At 44.1% G+C, this 18,391-nt stretch overlaps 3 non-coding genes across 3 annotated transcripts; 1 reads left to right on the forward strand and 2 right to left on the reverse strand.

Annotated features, from left to right (window-relative positions):
* The first annotated feature begins 1,518 nt into the window (after nt 1-1,518).
* trnas-cga (transfer RNA serine (anticodon CGA)) lies at nt 1,519-1,600 on the forward strand. The gene has a single exon. It is a non-coding gene; the product is annotated as a tRNA-Ser (tRNA).
* A 4,650-nt stretch (nt 1,601-6,250) lies between these two features.
* On the reverse strand, nt 6,251-6,324 carry trnat-agu (transfer RNA threonine (anticodon AGU)). Its single transcript has one exon. It is a non-coding gene; the product is annotated as a tRNA-Thr (tRNA).
* Nucleotides 6,325-15,406: 9,082 nt separating this feature from the next.
* On the reverse strand, nt 15,407-15,488 carry trnas-gcu (transfer RNA serine (anticodon GCU)). Its single transcript has one exon. It is a non-coding gene; the product is annotated as a tRNA-Ser (tRNA).
* Nucleotides 15,489-18,391: the final 2,903 nt, after the last annotated feature.

Here is an 18,391-nt window from a genome sequence, read left to right on the forward strand (position 1 = left end):
CTGTGAGTACCCTGTGCATTCCGATTTAGAGCAGTGCATCAAAAGCTCTCGCAGCTGCGGTAGTCGAGTGGTTCAGACGTTAGGCCTGAAACCCAATGGGGTATTCCGGCAGAAGTTGGAATCGTGCTATCGGCGCTATTGTGTAAAGTTTTGTTCAATGCTCAAATAAATATGATCTGGAGATAACGGGCTGCAATTCCTTCCCTCAGTGAGATACTCCACCGAGGCAGATCCTTTTAATTGGGAGCCCAGTGGTCTCTTGCAAAATATCAAGATATGTGAAGGGAACTTCACAATATTCCACAACTGTCCAAAACTGGGCACCACAATTTATAAAGGATGTGAAGGCATCAGAGAGGGTGGAGAAACATTTACTGGAATGATTCCAGGGATGAGGTCTTCAGTTACGTGGGTAGACTGGAGAAGCTGTTGTTGTTCCCTTAGAGCAGAGAAGGTTGAGTGGAGATTTGATAGAAGTGTTCAAAATCATGACGCGTTTAGATAAAGTAAATAAAGAGAAACTGCTCCCGTTGGCGGAAGGGTCGAGAACCAGAGGACGCAGATTTACGGTGGTTGACAAAAGAACCATAGGCGATATGAGGAAAAACTTCTTAAACTAGCGAGTAGATATAATGTGGAATGCATCGGCTGAAAGGGCGGTGGAAGCAGAATTAATCGTGGTTTCTAAAAGGAATTGGATAAGTATTTGAAGGGAAAATATTTGCAGGTATACGTGGAAAGAACGGGGGAATGGGACGATCTGGATTGCACTTAAAGAGAGCCGGCACAGGCTCGATGGGCCGAATGGCCTCCATCTGTGCAGTGACGCTTCGATGATTCCCAATCTCCATCTTAAATTCTGCTAACTTGATGTTAGGTTTTTTCTGTACTTTTATCTCTCTATCTCTCTCTGTCTTTCCCCCTGATGGACTTCTCAGGCAGCCTTGAAGGGCCATAGCTGATCGAACCTGCGCCACCAGCAGAGAAGGGTGAAGATAGAATGACTGAGACGGTAGGAAAAGTAAAAATCTAACCCAGATGATGAATTCGCAGCTAATGTCTACACATTAATGTCTCTTCGTCCTCACAGTGAAAACATCAGTAATTTTATTCCACTAAAAAAAGAAAGAAAGTCTTGTATTTATAAAGCGCTTTTCACGACCTCAAGACGTCCCAAAGCGCTTTACAACCAATGAAGTATTTTTGAAGTGCAGTCACTGTTATACTTGTGATGGAGTGGATAATCTGCGGATGCCGAGGGAGACAACAATGTAACTTTAGAGCAATTAATTCTGAAAAATCTCACTTGGCATTACAAGTCGCACATTGAAAACGAATGTGGTAAAGAGAGGCTAATATTGTTGATATGAAGTAGTTAGTGTACAACTTTACATTGCTGCACATCCGAATAGAAAAAGTGATTGGATGGATAGTCTGATGGCCGATCGGCGAAGGGTGGCACCGAATTCTGCACTGGTTGCAATCTTTTGGTAGCAGTAGCTGGTCTGTTTTATCGCAGCTGCGATGGCCGAGTGGTTAAGGCGTTGGACTCGAAATCCAATGGGGTTCTCCTGCGCAGGTTCGAATCCTGCTCGCAGCGCTATTTCTTAAAGATTTGTTTAATGTTCAAATAAATATGAACTGGAGTGCCCTCCCTCAGAGAGATGCTCCAGCGCGGCAAACGTTTTTAATTCGGAGCCAATGGTCACTTGCAAAGTTGCACGGCACGTGAAAGAATCGCTCCCAAGCTCCATCTTAAATTCTGTTCGTTCGCAGAGCTTGATAATTATACTATTTATTTCGAAACTTTAATCTCTCCCTGTCTCTGCCTCTGTCTCTTGACTCTCTGAGTTTTCCCCTGATGGACTTCTCAGGTTTTCTTGAACGGCCAAGGATGATCGAACCTGCAACACCAGCAGAGAAGGGTAAAGATGGAAAGACTGAGACGGAAGGAGAAGAAAAGGTGCAACCCAGCTGATGAATTCGTAGCGATTGTCCACACATTTATGTCTCTTCGACCTCACAGTGAAAAAATCAGCAATTTGAATACAGTGCACTTACAGCAGAGTGTTTAAATGCGGATGTCGAGACATACAACAATCGAACCGTTGCCATGGTGATGATCGAATCTAAACACTGGACCACAAGGAAACACTGAAAATTATTTGCTGCGAACAAGCAGACCAACGCGGCCTTTCCCACTTGCCTCTTTTTAATTCAGGTCATTTTCGTGCCAGACAAGCTGTTCCCACAAAATTGCATCTTCTGTTCAAACTACTATTGCGACAGAAGGTGATGTTCAGGCAATGACAGCACCAAGTGCAACTAGGCAAGTACATGAAATGGAAAGTGAGGTAAAATATTACCACAAGCTGCTGATGGACATGTTTCCATTTCCAAAATTCACGATACGAATGCAGCTCCTGGCAAAACTGCGAGGCCACGCAGGTCCATCATGAATCATTTGAAGCAACTGGCAGTTTAAAGTGGCATCACCTCCTGCTTCTGTCGGGGGTGAAGGAGAGACACCGTCGGTACAAGCGGACAGTTTGATTTTGTACAGAACTGTACAGAGAAGGAGCACATATACTGGGGCTGTGAGATATTCTATATTATTCATATTTAACCACAAGAATATCCGAAGTCAGAAGCTGAAAAGAAGGGAGAGATAAGAGGCCTGAGAATAAACACAGAGCTGAATGAATCACGAAAGAGTGAAAGAAAAGTAAATCTTACCAGTTCCGCTGTGTTCCGTGCGCAATCCTGGGAGCTCCCCGATGGACTGATGGTGAGAATTCAATGTTCCCACCCACGCATGAGTTCGATTCCAAGTCAGGGAATTAACTTCAGCAAGAGTTATGAAATTATTAAATTAATTACATGAAACTAATTAAACCCTGTTGGTAGATGAATGACTGTTTTATTCACCATTAATCAAACGATAACTTTCTATTTCAGACTGAAGAAGATGTTGACGTGGTGACCGAGAGACAGTCAAAACTTTAATAAGATTTTTATGCTTTGCAGGTGATCAAATTTCATCATTTTACAGATTGTATCTTAAGAGTATGATTAAAAGCGCAGTGCAGCTGTTGTTAAATTTAAAATGAATAGGCAATTGTCGCCGTTTATCACAGGAACGCCCGAACCGGTTCTACGATCAAGGTGAAAGCAACACAACGAGGAACATCTGATACAAGACGAAAGGCCTCGGGCTATGACAAAAATCCCCACCGCTTTGCTTTTCCAACATAAAGGGTGTGACATTTATTCTCTGAACATAGAAACAGTCTGGTCTTGCTCACTACAGAAATCTCCATGTCACAGCGAACCAGCTCTCCTGCAGCTGGTGCGGCCTCCCTTCTGGCCTTTCCGGGGCTTGTCTGCCAAGGAGAATTGTGATGTTCTTGCTTCCAAAACATACATTGAAACCCTGGAACTTTGAGGCGAAGAATCCTGAGGAAAAATCAAATAAGAGCTCGAACCTAAACATCAAACTTTCGTGGTAACCGATAGCACCTACGAGACAGGCGAAGAGGTCACCTGATAAACCAATAATTAATTGGGCTAAACTTTGAGTTTGCAGCGACCAATATAACAACTGTCTACAGTCAGTCCAAAATGAATGGTTGAAGCTTGTAGGAGTGAAAATCCAACAAGCCGGTCTTCACTCTTAAAGTAACAACTATGAAGAAAAAGATGCCGGAGAAATACTGGATTTCAGCGCTGTGACAATGGACCAGAGTAAAGCTCAGTTAATATGATTGGCGAGTGGCTGGAGGGTGGATTTAGAACTCCTGAGCGACCGCACTGTTCATTTTCCAGATCTGCTTGGATCACCAATCCCTTCAATTCATCACTTGCAGGGACAATTCGATTCTCGGTTTCATTTCGCTGACGCTTGGTGAAATTTTACAAATTGGAAGCGATCAGTGTCAAAGCTAAACACGTCACCGACATGCTCGCAGATACAAAGCGGCCACACTCTGCTTCAGCCAGATGAAAGTCGAGAGCGATTTCACGGTCAAATATCATCGCTAACAAAACTTATTCAAAGAAAGTGCAGGTCGTTGAGTTCCTTTTAAAGTCCTGATTGTTTGCATTGAACTTCTTCCCAATGCGTTTGAGAGCCACGTGGGGCGATTTGGGGACTTCATTTCCTTTTATGCAAAAGTTTCAAATGAAGTTCAAGGTCTGAAGTCCTGGGACCACTGTTGTTCGCAATTTATCGGTGCTGGGACCAGTGTTGATCACAATTTATCGGTGCTGGGACCACTGTTGTTCACAATTCATCGGTGCTGGGGCCACTGTTGTTCACAATTTATCGGTGCTGGGACCACTGTTGTTCACAATTTATCTGTGCTGGCACCACTGTTGTTCACAATTTGTCGGTGCTGGGACCATTGTTGTTCACAATTTATCGGTGCTGGTACCACTGTTGTTCACAATTTATCGGTGCTGGGACGATTGTTGTTGACAATTGAGCAATGGGCGCTGTGGCTAAGTTGGTTAAAGCATTTATCTCGTAAATAAGAGGTCCTCGATTCAACTCCCCGCAGTGCCTTATGTCATCTATTATTTCCCAAAGGTCGGGGAGTCCCAAACGATGGGGCATTGATTGAAGGTGAGAGGGGAGAGATACAAAAGTGTCCAGAGGGGCAATTTTTTCAATCAAAGGGTGGTGAGTGTCTGGAACGAGCTGCTAGAGGCGGGTACAATTTTGTCTTTTAAAAAGCATTTGGACAGTTACATGGGTAAGATGGGGATAGAGGGATATGGGCCAAATGCAGGCAACTGGGACTAGCTTAGTGGTATAAACTGGGCGACATGGACATGTTGGGCCGAAGGGCCTTTTTCCATGTTGTAAACTTCTATGACTCTATGACTCTAATTTATCTGTGCCGGGACGATTGTTGTTGACAATTTATCTGTGTTGGGACAACTGTTGTTCACAATTTATCGGTGATGGGACCACTGTTGTTCACAATTTACATTAATGATTTGGTCACAGGAATCGGAAATGCAATTTCAAAATTGACAGACAGCATATAATTGGGAGCTGTAGTTAACACAAAGGAAAAATGCGAAAAATACAGGAAGACATCACGCAAAATGGGCGTGTAAATGCAAATTAGTTTCAATATTTATTGTGTATTCCCTTGCCTTGTTTGCCCTCCCTAAATACATTACCTCATTCTCCAGATTGAATTACATTTGCCACTATTCTATCCACCTGTCCAGTCCACTGATCTCTTACTGCAGTCCACAGCTTCCCTCCTCCCCATCAACCACACGACCAATTTTTGTATCTTCTGCAAATTTGTTAATAATACCCCGTATATTTATATCCAAATCAATGAACTGTGCTACGAAAAGCAGCGACCTAGTATGGAGCCCTGCGGAACCCCACTCGAGACAGCCTTGCAGTCACAAAATCACCCGACGACCATTACCCTTTGCTTCTTGCCACTCAGTCAATTTTGGATCAACTTGCCAATTTCCCTTGGGTCCAATGGGCTTTTATATTTTTGACCAATCTGCCATGTAGGACTTTGTCAAAAGCCTCGCGAAAATCTGTGTCGACAACAAAAAACGCACTACCCTCATCGACCTTCCTTGATACCTCCTCAAAAAATTCAATTCAAACGACCTTCCCTGAACAAATCCATGCTGACTGTCCTTCATTAATCCGTGCCTTTCTATAAGAAGATTAATACTTTCCCCCAGAATTGTGCTCAATATCGAGGTTAGGCTGACTGGCCTGCAATAATTCGATCGATCCCTTTCTCCCTTTTTAAACAACGGTACAACTTCAGCAGTCCTCCAATCCTCCGGCATCACACCTGCAGCCAGGGAGGATTGGAAAATGATGGTCAGAGCCTCCGCTATTTCCTTCCTTGCTTCTGTTAACAGCCTGTGATATATTTCATCCGGGCCTGGCGATTCAGGTGGAGTGATTTGGGGACTTCCTTTCCCTCTTTGCAAAAGTTTCCAACGCAGGTCAAGATCACAAGTCCAGGTCCAAATTAGGACTACTTCCGGGTTTGAACCTCAAATCGTGAATGATACCACGACCCCAAGAACGTGCCTTTAAATTAACATGTTACAGACACATTCCATGAGAGGTCTGTCTGTGCAACGAAAGGGCGTTTTTGAACAGTCATTCTGGTATCCGTTTCCTCCTGAACAAATACCACAGTGTTATTTTGTCGCTCAATTCCACAAATTAGGTAAAATAACAAGCTACACAAGGCACTGCTGGGAGTTGAACCCAGGATCTTCTGTTTACTGAACAGACGCTTTAACCAACTAAGCTACAGCGCCAATTGATGCCACTTTGTCTCCACCTCCTCTCATTAATATCTATCAGCGACACTTCACTGTTGGGGGTTCAGGCCGTTTTATCTCTGTCCATTTCGCTTGTCCGTTTCCCTGTGCATTCCGACACTGACTGGATTTCTCGCTGTGTTTATCTTTGTGTATCCATCAGTGCGTTGATACACGGATGATTATGTGTGATTGTATTTGTTACATTAAACAAATTAGGGCTTCAGACAATTCTCGCTCTGACATTGGAGAACTATTGAGCCGAACTTTACAGCGAAGTATTGTTTATTGTGGTGTTGAAACTAAAAAATCGTAAGAGGAGCAAAAAGGGAAAAGGAGAAAAACTTGTGCGGGAAAATGAGGACAACTCTCAAGGTTTTTACAAGTATATTAAGAGAAAGAAGGGAGGTTTAGTGTAATGTGGGCCGCTTGAAGACAGATGGAGGTGATATTGTAATTGAAAATCAGGAAATTGCAGAGTTGCTAAATTTTGAATTTGCATCGGTCGTCACAGAAATGGATGAGGCTAACATACCAGAGACACGAGGAAAACTGTTAATAAATCAAGGGGATTCAGTATAAGTAAAATGATGTCGATGGAGAAAATAATTAGGCGAAAGATACACAAATCTCAAGGACCTGATGGTCACCATCCCATGTGATTAAAAGGAACAGGTAAGGAAATGTAGTCATGATCGACCAAAACTCTCTTGATTTAGGAATTGTTATTTAACGAAGTGCATCTTGATTGGAAGCTTCTGTTTGAGAAACATCTCCAAGTGATAACTGAGAGATGGAAAATGAAGCTGTTTGGCAGGAGCGCTGATGCTGTCGGTTGTTCGCTGCTCTCGTATTGTACAATTGTTAACCATGCGTTACTTATTTATAGCAGTATGGGCTCCTGAAATGACCAGGTTGTGAGTTCGAGCGTCTTCTAAAACAATCAAAACTTTTACTCCGAACATTTTGACTGGAGTTCAAGGTACAACTGGTACGTTCCATAACGCATCTACTTCTTCGTGTCCCCATGTGGGCTCTTGAGTTCCTCTGGCCTACCGTCTTGCAATAGGAGGTGCCAGTTTACTTGTTCAAAGGGAGAGAGGGGGCTTTTCGCGGCAGCTCATATGTCAAAGGGGCCGGTACGAGATCATTAAATCTAAAGAACCAAACAAACAATTCTTCTTTTCGTTAAGCCGATATTCATCGGTTGGAAGTTTCGTGTGGGGTAAATTTGGAAGGGAAATATTCTGCCTCGTGTCACTGTGCAACGGGAGAAATTATTCAGCTCACAGATGTTAATACGTTGAAAAGTCGTGAGGCCTTTTCCAACTCCCGTGTGGGACAAGTTCAGCTTTTGAGCCGCTGGGCAAAGTGTTATTTTAATTGGTGCTAACGAATGACAAGACATTTGGCACAAACAAGAAGAATTGTGAACTCACGAGTTCACTGTCCATGTTTCTTACATCATGTTCAACAGGAACAAGGATTCTCCTCAACACGTCACTGAGAATTTTATCAAACGGACCTCACCCTTGCTCGACGGCTGCAGGGATAATTCAGAGACCTCCCATGAATATGTCCGATGGGAGCTTAACTAGTATCGAGCCTGGGTAGCTCAGTCGGTAGAGTATCAGACTTTTAAAGTGAGTAGTGAGCTGAAGGTCCAGCGTTTAACTCCCTGTCCACGCTCCAAATTTCGGAACAGCTGGCAAGCTTTGTCTTTGTAGCGGGACCTGCGATGTGTTGTCAACGTTTCGATCGTATCTTGTTTCCCAGGGATGGGCTGTAATGCGCTGTCTGAGGCGGTTCCCGATCAGGAATTCAACTTTACTGTATTAGTTCACTGTATTAATTTCACAAGACTCATTAAACTCTGTAAAAAAGACGAATACTTGTTCAAATCGCCATTGATCAACAGGTAACATTCTGTTTCCGGCTGAAAGAAATGCTAACTTTTTTTATGCGCTCATTCACCAGGCCGAATTTCGGGAATTCAGAGGTGAAGTCAAAAATGAAATGAGAGGCAAAGAGAAATATGACTATAGACTGACGGCCAACATTAAAGGGAATCCAAAAGTCTTCTACAGGCATGTAAACAGTCAACGGGTGGTAAGGGGAGGGGTGAGGCCGATTAGGCACGATAAAGGAGATCTACTCATGGAGGCAGAGGGGATGGCCAAGGTACCAGATGAGTACTTTGCATCTATCTTTACCAAGAAGATGCTGCCAGAGTCTCAGCAAAGGAAGTTATAGTTGAGATACTGGATGGTCTAAAAATTGAAAAAGAAGAGGCACTTGAACGGCTGGCTGGACTTAAAGTAGATAAACCATCAGATCCGGATGGGAGGCATGCTGGTTTGCTGAGGGATGTAAGGGTGGAAATTGCGGAGGTACTGGCCATAATCTACCAACATACTTAGATATGTGGGTGGTGCCAGAGGACTGGAGAATTGCAGAGGTTACACCCTTGTTCAAAAAACTGTGTACGGATAAACCCAGCAATTATAGGCCAGACAGTTTCACCTCAGTGTTGGGGAAACTTTTAGAAACGATAATCCGGGACAGAATTAACAGTCACTTGGACGAGGGTGGACTGATTAGGGAAAGCCAGCACGGATTTGTTAAAGGCAAATCGTGGTTCACTAACCTGTAAGAGTTTTTTGATGAGGTAACAGAGCGGATAGATGAGGGCAATTCAGTTGATGTGGTGTATATGGACTTTCAAAAGGTGTTTGATAAAGTGCCGCATGGTAGGCTTATCATCAAAATTGCGGCACATGGAATAAAGGGGGCAGTAACAACATGAATGCAGAATTGACTAAGAGCAGGAAACAGAGATTACTGGTGAACAGTTGTTTTTCGAACTGGAGAGAGTTGTACAGTGGTGTTCCCCAGGGATCAGTGCTCGGACCACTGTTTCTTGATATATATTAATGAGTTGGACCAGAGTGCACAGGGCACAATTTCAAAATGTGCAGATGAAACAAACCTTGGAAGGGTAGTAAACAGTGTTAAGGACAGTGATAGACTTCAAAGGACATAGACAGGCTGCTGGCATGGGCGGAGACGTGGCAGATGAAATTTAACGCAGAAAAATGCGAAGTGATACATTTCGGTTGGAAGAACGAGGAGAGGCAATATAAACCCCAGGGCACAAATGTGAAAGCGATCCAGGAACAAAGAGAGGTTCATGTGTACAAATAGTTGAATGTGGCAGGGCAGGTTGAGAAAGCGGTTAAAAAGCATTCGGGGTCCTGGGCTTTATAAATAGATGCATAGAGTGCAAAAGTATAGAAGTCAGGATGAAACATTGTAACACACTGGTTCGAACACAACTGAAGTATTGTGTCCGGTTCGGGACACCGCACTTCAGGAAAGATGTGAAGGCCTTGGAGGGGGTGCAGAAAAAAATTACCAGCATAATTGCAGGGATCCGTGGATAGACTGGAGAATCTGGGGTTGTTCTCATTGGAACAGAGACGGTTTTGTTGAGATTTCATAGAGGTATTCAAAATCATGAAGGATCCAGGCATGGAAGATGGAGAGAAACTGTTCCCATTGGCGGAAGGGTCAAGAACCAGAGGACATCGGTTTCAGGTGATTGGCAAAATAACCAAAGGTGACATGAGGAAAAATGTCTTCACACAGGGAGAGGCTCGGATCTGGAATGCGCTGCCCGAGGTTGTGATGGAGGCAGATTCAATCATGGCCATCAAAGGGGAACTGGATAAGTACTTGAAAGGAAAAAAAATGCAGGGCTTCGGGGAAAGGCGGGGGAATGTTTCTAGCTGGATTGCTCTTGCAGAGCGCTAGCACGGACTCGATGGGCCGAATGTCCTCTTTCCGTGCTGCAACCTTTCTATGATTCAACTAAATGTGCATGAGGCGATGCAAAGGGAACAGAGCGTGCCGCAAATCGACACACCTCTCAGTATCCTCCCAAGCAATGTAGTTTAACAGCAAATAATTCTGAAACGTCTCCCTTGATAACTCAAGTCCTGCACTCGAAACCAATTTGATAAAGGGAGACTAATATTGGTGATTGGAAATATTTGGTGTGCAACTTGATATTGCTGGACACCGGAGCAGAAAACGAGATTGGATGCACAGACCTGGTCTGAAAGGATGGCCGATCGGCTGTGGGAGGCAACGAACTTTTACACTGGCTGCAAAGCTGAAGTAACAGCGGCTCGTTGGTCTAGGGGTATGATTCTCGGTTAGGGTGTTTCATTGAGTGATATGCGAGAGGTCCCGGGTTCAAATCCCGGACGAGCCCTCCTTTTAGTGAAAAGTCACCAATTAGCTTCTGACATGTTTTCAGTGTTGCTGTTGGTGGAACTGAATTCGATCCAGAGGATGTTTGAGCTCCAGTGGACTCAATGCCGGATTATCGTCGGCGCAACACACGTGAAGGAAATAAAATGTCTCAAAATGATGAGGAGTTTGAAGCTAAATTTGGATTTTTTTCCAATTCAGGCGGATATTAGATGACGGGATAGAAAGTCACATATCCAAGTTTGCCGATGACACCAAGATGGGCAGCATTTTTAGCAGTGCAGATGAAAGCATAAAATTACAGAGAGGTATTAATATAATAAATGAATGGGTAAAATTGTGGCAAATCGATATCAATTTAGTCAAGTGTGAGGTCATCCACTTTGGACCAAAACGGATCGATCAGAATACTTTGTAAATGGTGAAAAGCTCGAAACAGTGGAGGTCCAAAAAGACTGATGTGTCCATCTACATACATCATTAAAATGTCATTGACAGGTACAAAAAATAATCAAAAATGTTAATGGAATGTTGGTCTTTATATCTAGAGGACGAGAATACAAGGGGATAGGGATTATGATACAGCTATACAAAGCCCTGCTTGTACCACACCTGAAGGACTGTATTCAGTTCTGGGCAACGCACCTCAGGAAGGATATATTGGCTGTGGAGCGAGTGCAGCTTCGGTTGACTGGAATGTTACCTGGACCCCAAGGGTTAAATTACGCGGAGAGATTTCATAAACTCGGGTTTACCTCGAATTTAGTAGATTAAGAGCTGATTTGATCGAACTTTTCGAAATATTAAGGGGAACTGATGGAGTAGATAGAGAAAAACTACTTCCGCCGGTTGGGGTGTCTAGGACTAGGGGACATCGCCTAAACATTAGGGTCAGGACTTTCAGGAGTGAAGTTGGGAAACACCTCTGCAAGCAAAGGGAGGTAGAAGTTTGGAACTCTCTTCCGCAAACGGCAGTTGATGCGAACTGAATTGTTAATTTTATACCTGAGATTGATCGATTTTTGTTAACTGAAGTTATTAAGCGATACGGGGCTAAAGCGATTATCTGGAGTTCGGTCACATATCAGCCATGATCTGTTTGAATTGCGGAACAGGCTCGAGGGGCGAAATGGCATACTTATATTCCTCAGCTCCTCATTGGTGATAATGATTCTGCATTGGCCGGAAATCGAACCAAAGTCTCCCGCATAAGAGGTGAGAATTCGACCCCTGCACAACCAATGCGCGCGTTCTTAATAGCGGCATGTGTCCATTTGGAATCCTATCTGAACGAACATGCCGTTTGCAGCTGCGGTGGCCGAGTGTTTAAAGCGTTGGACTCAAAATTCAATTGAGGTTTTCCTGCCCAGGTTTGAATTCTGCTCGCAGAGCAACTGTTTCAAGATCACTTCAGTGCTGAAATAGATTAATTGGAGTTAATTGACCGCATTTATCTCTCTCCCAGAATGAGAGATTCGACAGCGTAGCCGGTGCTTTTAATTAGTGTCAGATCTTCTCTTGCAAGATTTCAAGACCCGAGAAGGAATCTCTCCCAATCAGGAACTTAAATTCTGCTAGTTTGCAAAACCTGACATTTTTACTCTTTATTTTCTTTGTCTGCATCTCTTTCTCTCTCCCTGTCTCTGTCTCTTGTCTCTCTGTTTTGTCCCGATGGACTTCTCAGGCTTCCTTGAACGGCGACAGCTGATCTCACCAGCAACAATAGCAGAGAATGTGAAAGGAAAAAAAAGACTGAGACAGTAGGAAAAGGAAAGGTGCAACCCAGCTGATAAATTGGTCGCTAATGTCTCCACATTCATGGATCTTCGCTCTCATAGTGAATGAAAGCAGCAATTTGAGTAAAGTGTACTTATGGTGGAGTGTAAACTATGAGGATGCCGAGACAGACGACAATGTCGTTTCAGAGTAATTCATTCTGTAAAGTGTTACTTAATAATACAAGTCGTACATTCAAAACAAATTTGATATTTTTGATGTGATATAATTAGTGCAGAACTTGACATTGTACAAGAAAGCGGGATTCTATCGACAGAGCCTTCTGAAAGGATGGCGGATCGGCTGCGTGGCAGCGAAATTTTACAGTGGTTGCACGGCTCTGTTGCCAGTTGGTCTTTGGGTCTGATTCTCGCTCAGGGAGTTTCATTGGTTCAAATCCAGGATAAGCCCCGTTGTGTCCCCATTTTTAGTCAAAAATCACCAATTGGCTTCTCACATCTTTTCAGCGGTGCAGAAGGCAGGTTTGACTTATCTCCAGCAGAACATGTTTGAGCACCAGAGGACAGAATGCAAAGGGTTTGTCCACGCAACACACGGAGACGAAATGAAGATAATCTTTCAAGAAGTTGGACAGATTGAAGCCGTCACATGAATTTATCCCAATTCAGGCGATCTCATGGGTGCAGAATACAAAAGGTAAAGGATGCTGCATTGTCCTGGAAACAAACTCATGGTTTACCGCCGGCAGGCAAGGGTTTCACACTGAGCCACCAATGCACACCACGGCTGCAGACTGCACGTGTAACGTTGGATACATGTCTGGAACATGCAGACTGGCAGAGTTCCGGTTTGTCCACCTCAAAAATGTCAAGAATTGCCTTCAAGCTGCACCTTAAAATCTGCTCAATCACAGAATTTGGAGATTTATACTATTTTTCTTTGCATGCATCTCGATATCTCTGTCTGCGTTTCTTCCCTCTCTGCCTTTCCCCCTGATGGACTTATCCAGCTTCTTTAAACGGCCAGACGGGTTTCTGGAACGCCCAGGTTTCCAGACTGTAGAATCTTCAGTCCATTTATTGTATTTCGACAGGATGATCTTTGCTATTTTTCCGTCTCCGTTTTCAGAAAATATAAGCCCAGATGGGAATGAACCCAATCTATCATTCGGTCTTAATATCTGTATTCTCATTGCTTAAGAATAAAATTACGGGGTTACAGTTATTTTGAGGACACATTTTAGAAATTAACACATAACAGACTTATTCGAAAACTAGAAGCACGTAATTAGCTAAAGGATAGGAGGCAGAGAGTCGTGGTGAACGGATGTTTTTCTGACTGGAGAGAAATATGCAGTGGGATCACCCAGGGGTCGGTATGAGGACTATTGCTTTTCTTGTTATATATACATGACTTGGATGTAGGAATAGGGAGTACAGTTTCGAAATTTGCGGATGATACAAAACTTGGCAACTTAGAGCATAGTGAGGAAGATAGTAGCAGACTTCAGGAGAACATGGACAGACTGGTGAAATGGGCAGTCACGTGACAGATTTAACGCCGATCAGTGTGAAGTCATGCACTTTTGGAAGAAGAACAAGAAGAGGCAGTATAATCTAAATGCAAAAATTTATGGGGGGTTGCAAGAGCAGAGGGACCTGGGGGAGCATGTTCACAAAACAGGGCAAGTTGATAAGGTAATTAAAAAGCGTATGGGATATTTGGCTTTGTAAATGGGGGCATTGAATTTAAATACAAGGAAGTCACAGAAAACCTTTACAAGTCACTGGTTAGGCCTCAGCTGGAATATATTGTACACTTCTGGGTACCATACTATACGAAGGATGAAAAAGGATTGAAGGGGATTCAGAGCAGGTTGACCTGGATGATACCAGGGATGAGGGACTTCAGTTATTTGGAGAGATAGGAGAAGCTGGGATTATTCTCCTTACAGCAGAGATGGTTAACGGGAGACCAAAGAGAGGTATTCAAAATAATGAGGGGTTTTGAAATAGCAAGTAGGGAGAAATTGTTTCCTCTGGCAGCTGGGTCGGTAACCAAAGATCATAGATTTAAAATAATTGGCAAAATAACCAGAGAGGAATTAAAGAGATTTTTTTTCACACAGAGGGTTTGTTAAGATCAGGAACGCACTCCCTGAAAGGGTGGTGGAAGCAGATTCCACAGGATCATTCAAAAGGCAATTGGACATGTACTTGAGGAGGATTAATTTGCAGGGTTATGGGGAAAATCTGGGGTGTGGGTCTAATTTGGACAGGACTTCGAAAAATAGCCGGCACAGGTACGATGGCCGAATGGCCTCCTTCTATGCTGTAAGATTCTATGATTCTATGATTACCTTCTGAATCGTTGGAATTGATAATATTTAGTGTTGTGGAGCCAAGAAAATTATAACCATGATATTCGGCTTCTCCATTCCCTTATGAATATCGCAGATTATAATGTCCAGGCGGGGTGGGACTGAATGGTGGATAGAGTGCGGAAATTGGGATGGAAGCCCAGCAGAATGAACTTGATGTCAACAGCAGGCGGTGAACCTTCTTCTCCAGAGAGGATCGTCATTTCAGTTCAGAAGGAAAAAGGTATCAAGAAAATCGGGTGAAATAGACACGGAATGATCCAAGACTTACAGCACATCCCTTTTAAACAGACACAGACACGGAAAAATTCCGGGACTGACAGCAAATCCCTTTTAAACTGACATAGACACGGAAAAATTCCGGGACTGACAGCACATCCCTTTTAAACTGACACAGACACGGAATGATCCGTGACTGACAGCTCATCCCTTTCACACCGATAGAGACACGGAATGATCCGGACATAAATCATAATTATGGTACATAAATTTCTCTTACGTTGACTACAAGATTTACTCGTTTTACAACGACATCACTGTCCACTTTTATTATTCGCGACCTTGCAATCTCAATACCTTCTTGGTAGGAACTGTTGCTGATTTCAGCAAACAATGCAAAAACTTCCTTCTGCCGTTTGCCGACCTTCTGGATGGACTGAATGAAAGAAACAAGATTAAACACAACGTCGACGAGGATGAAACTCGAACCCACGCGTGCAGAGCACAATGGATTAGCAGCCCATCGCCTTAACCACTCGGCCACCTCGTCGCATGCGCAAATTTGCGAAAGCTCCTTTATTCAAAATGAAAATACTGCCGATGTTGCCAAACTGAAATAAAACAGTAAATGCCGGACATCCTCAGCAGGTCAGGCAGAATCTTGAGATACAGAGTTAACATTTCATGTAGATGACCATCACATGATATTCTATTACTATCCTGACTTGCGCCTTGCAGATGGTGGGACGGCTTTGGGGTGTCAGGAGGTGAGTTACTCGGCGCAGAATGTCCAGCCTCTGACCTGCTCTTGTTGCCACAGCATTCAGCTGGCTGGTCCAGTTAACTTTCTGGTTCATGGTGACCACCAGGATGTTGATGGTGGGTGATTCCTGGAAAGATTCTAGGAATGAGGGGCTTTCGTTTCATGGATGGACTGGAGAAGCTGGGGTTTTCTCCTTGGAATAGAGACAGCTGCGAGGAGATTTAATAGAGGTATTCAAAATCATGAAGGATCTGGACAGAGTTGATAGAGAGAAACTGTTCCCATTGGCGGAAGGGTCAAGAACCAGAGGACATAGATTTAAGGTGTTTTGCAAAAGAGCCAAAGGTGACATGAGGAAAAACTTTTTTACACAGCGAGTGTTTCGGATCTGGAATGCACCGCCCGAGGGGTTGGTGGAGGCAGATTCAATCATGGCCTTCAACAGGGAACTGGATAAGTATTTGAAATGAAAAAAAAATACAGGGCGACAGTGAAAGGGCGGGGTGGGGTCTTGCTGGATTGCTCTTGCAGAGACCCGGTACGGACTCGATGTGCCGAATGGCCTCTTTCCATGCTGTAACCTTTCCATGATTCTATTCTGTGTGTCAGGGGCGATGCAAAGCGACCGGAGCGTGACGTAAATCGACCTGCTCATGTCCATTCCCTGATAATAAATCCTAGTGTGATGCAAAGTAGAAATACATAATTGTGGTACATGTCTTTCATCTTATGCTCACCACGAGAGATACTTCGTTTACCAGTGGGCCATTGCGCACTTTGATTGAAACTTCACCTAGATCACCCCTTACAATCCCAACACCTCCGTGCAAGAAACATTTTGGGTGGCAATTCAGACTTTGCTGATTTGTGCAAACAGATGTAAGCCAGCAATGCGGAAACGCACTTCTATGGAAAGAAGATTTTTGGGTGACGCGGCCAAAATGAACAGCTCTACTAATTGTAGCAGAGGGGGGATCCGAACCCACATAATCGAAAGATTGACTCCACCATCTTGGACAACTGCATTGCTCTCCTCCATCCCAGTCTGTCCATTTCTGATACAAAAGTTCAGAGGGCTGAAAGCTTACCTCTGGTTCTTTCTCCACAGGTGCTGCCTGACCTGCTGAGTGTTTCCAGCATTTTCTGTTTTCATTTTTGTGAATTCACAATGGCTGTTTTCCTGAAAACACCCAGTTTGACCCAAGGACAAAGCTCGCACTTCACTTTCCCCACACGCTTTAAAGTCTGTCGTTTCTGAACAAAATCCCCTCCGCGCCGGACATTCAAAGGACCTTTCGCTCACGGCCAACCTCCTGTAATCGACACTTTTTCACCATTCCCGCGCTTCTCATTTCTCCTCATTCCTTTTCAATCGGACATTTCCACAGACCTATTAAGATCAAGCGGAACATTTCCGGTCTTACTGTACCGCCCAGACTGACAAAAGTGCACCTTTCAGCCGTCATTCGCAGCAATGTCGCGCCGCCCGTCTCTCCCGCACATCAACTGCTCGGGCAAAAGCGCCAACGACCATGAAAACAAAACCCAGTTCTTCAGTTAACATCCCCCGTGTCACAAGATACCCCATGGAAATTTCACGGAAAAGTATGCCGCTGTCCTTCCGAATGCCTGCCCTGCTTTCTTAGTGCTTGTCTCTGGAACAGTCACGCAGATCGAAATGTATCGATTGGTTTCAAGGCACAAATGAACATTGGTGCGAGCGGGACATGTGCCCCCGAGAAACAGCGGTCGATGTGGAGCAAACTTAAAGGCGTAAGAATGTGAAAGTGAATGTTACAGTTGGCAAGGCCGCAGGAAAGTCTCAATGAAATGGACGATGATTGTGGACGGAAGAAAATGCTGGAAGAAGCGACAGGTCTGAATTTTGGATCATCCAGCAGAGACACATGAGAGAACAAAAACAGGATACAGACAAAGGTGCTGGAGGCAGAAAGAAAAAGCACGAAATAAGAGGAATGAAAAGAGAGTAACTTAGTGGAGCGCGAAGAGATACAGTAGCATAGTGGTTATGTTAAGTGGCTAATAAGCAAGAGACCTGGACTCAGAATCCGGGGTCACGAGTTCATAATCCCGCCCTGACAGCTGGAGAAATTCAATTCATGAAAAATAAAAGTTGGAATTAAAATACCAGTATCAGTAATGGTGGCCATGAAACAACCGGATTGTTGTAAAAACCCATCCGGTTTACTCATGCCCTTCAGGGAAGGAAACCTGCCTTCCTTACCCAGTCTGGCCTCTATGTGACTCCAGACCCACAGCGACCAATGTGGTTCATTCCTAATTGCCCTCTAAAATGGCATGGCAAACCACTCAGTTGTAAAATCTAGATTAACAAAAAAGTCATAATAAAACCGGACGGGCCACCAGGCACCGGACACGACAAAGGCTCAAACCAAGCCCAGTCGAGTCTGCAAAGTCCTCCTCACGAACATCTGGGGACTTGTGCCAAAATTGGGAGAGCTGTCCCACAGACTTGTCAAGCAACAGCCACACTCACAGAATCATACCTTTCAGCCAAAGTCCGCAGACACTTCCATCACCATCCCTGGGTATGTTCTGTCCCACTGGCAGGACAGACGGACCAGACAGTGGCGGTACAGTGATATGCAGTCAGGATGGGAGTGCTCAACATTGACTGTGGACCTCATGGCATCAGGTCCAACATGGGC

The sequence above is a fragment of the Heptranchias perlo genome, chromosome 20, assembly GCF_035084215.1.
Source record: "Heptranchias perlo isolate sHepPer1 chromosome 20, sHepPer1.hap1, whole genome shotgun sequence".
In the NCBI taxonomy this organism is placed as follows: Eukaryota; Metazoa; Chordata; class Chondrichthyes; order Hexanchiformes; family Hexanchidae; genus Heptranchias; species Heptranchias perlo.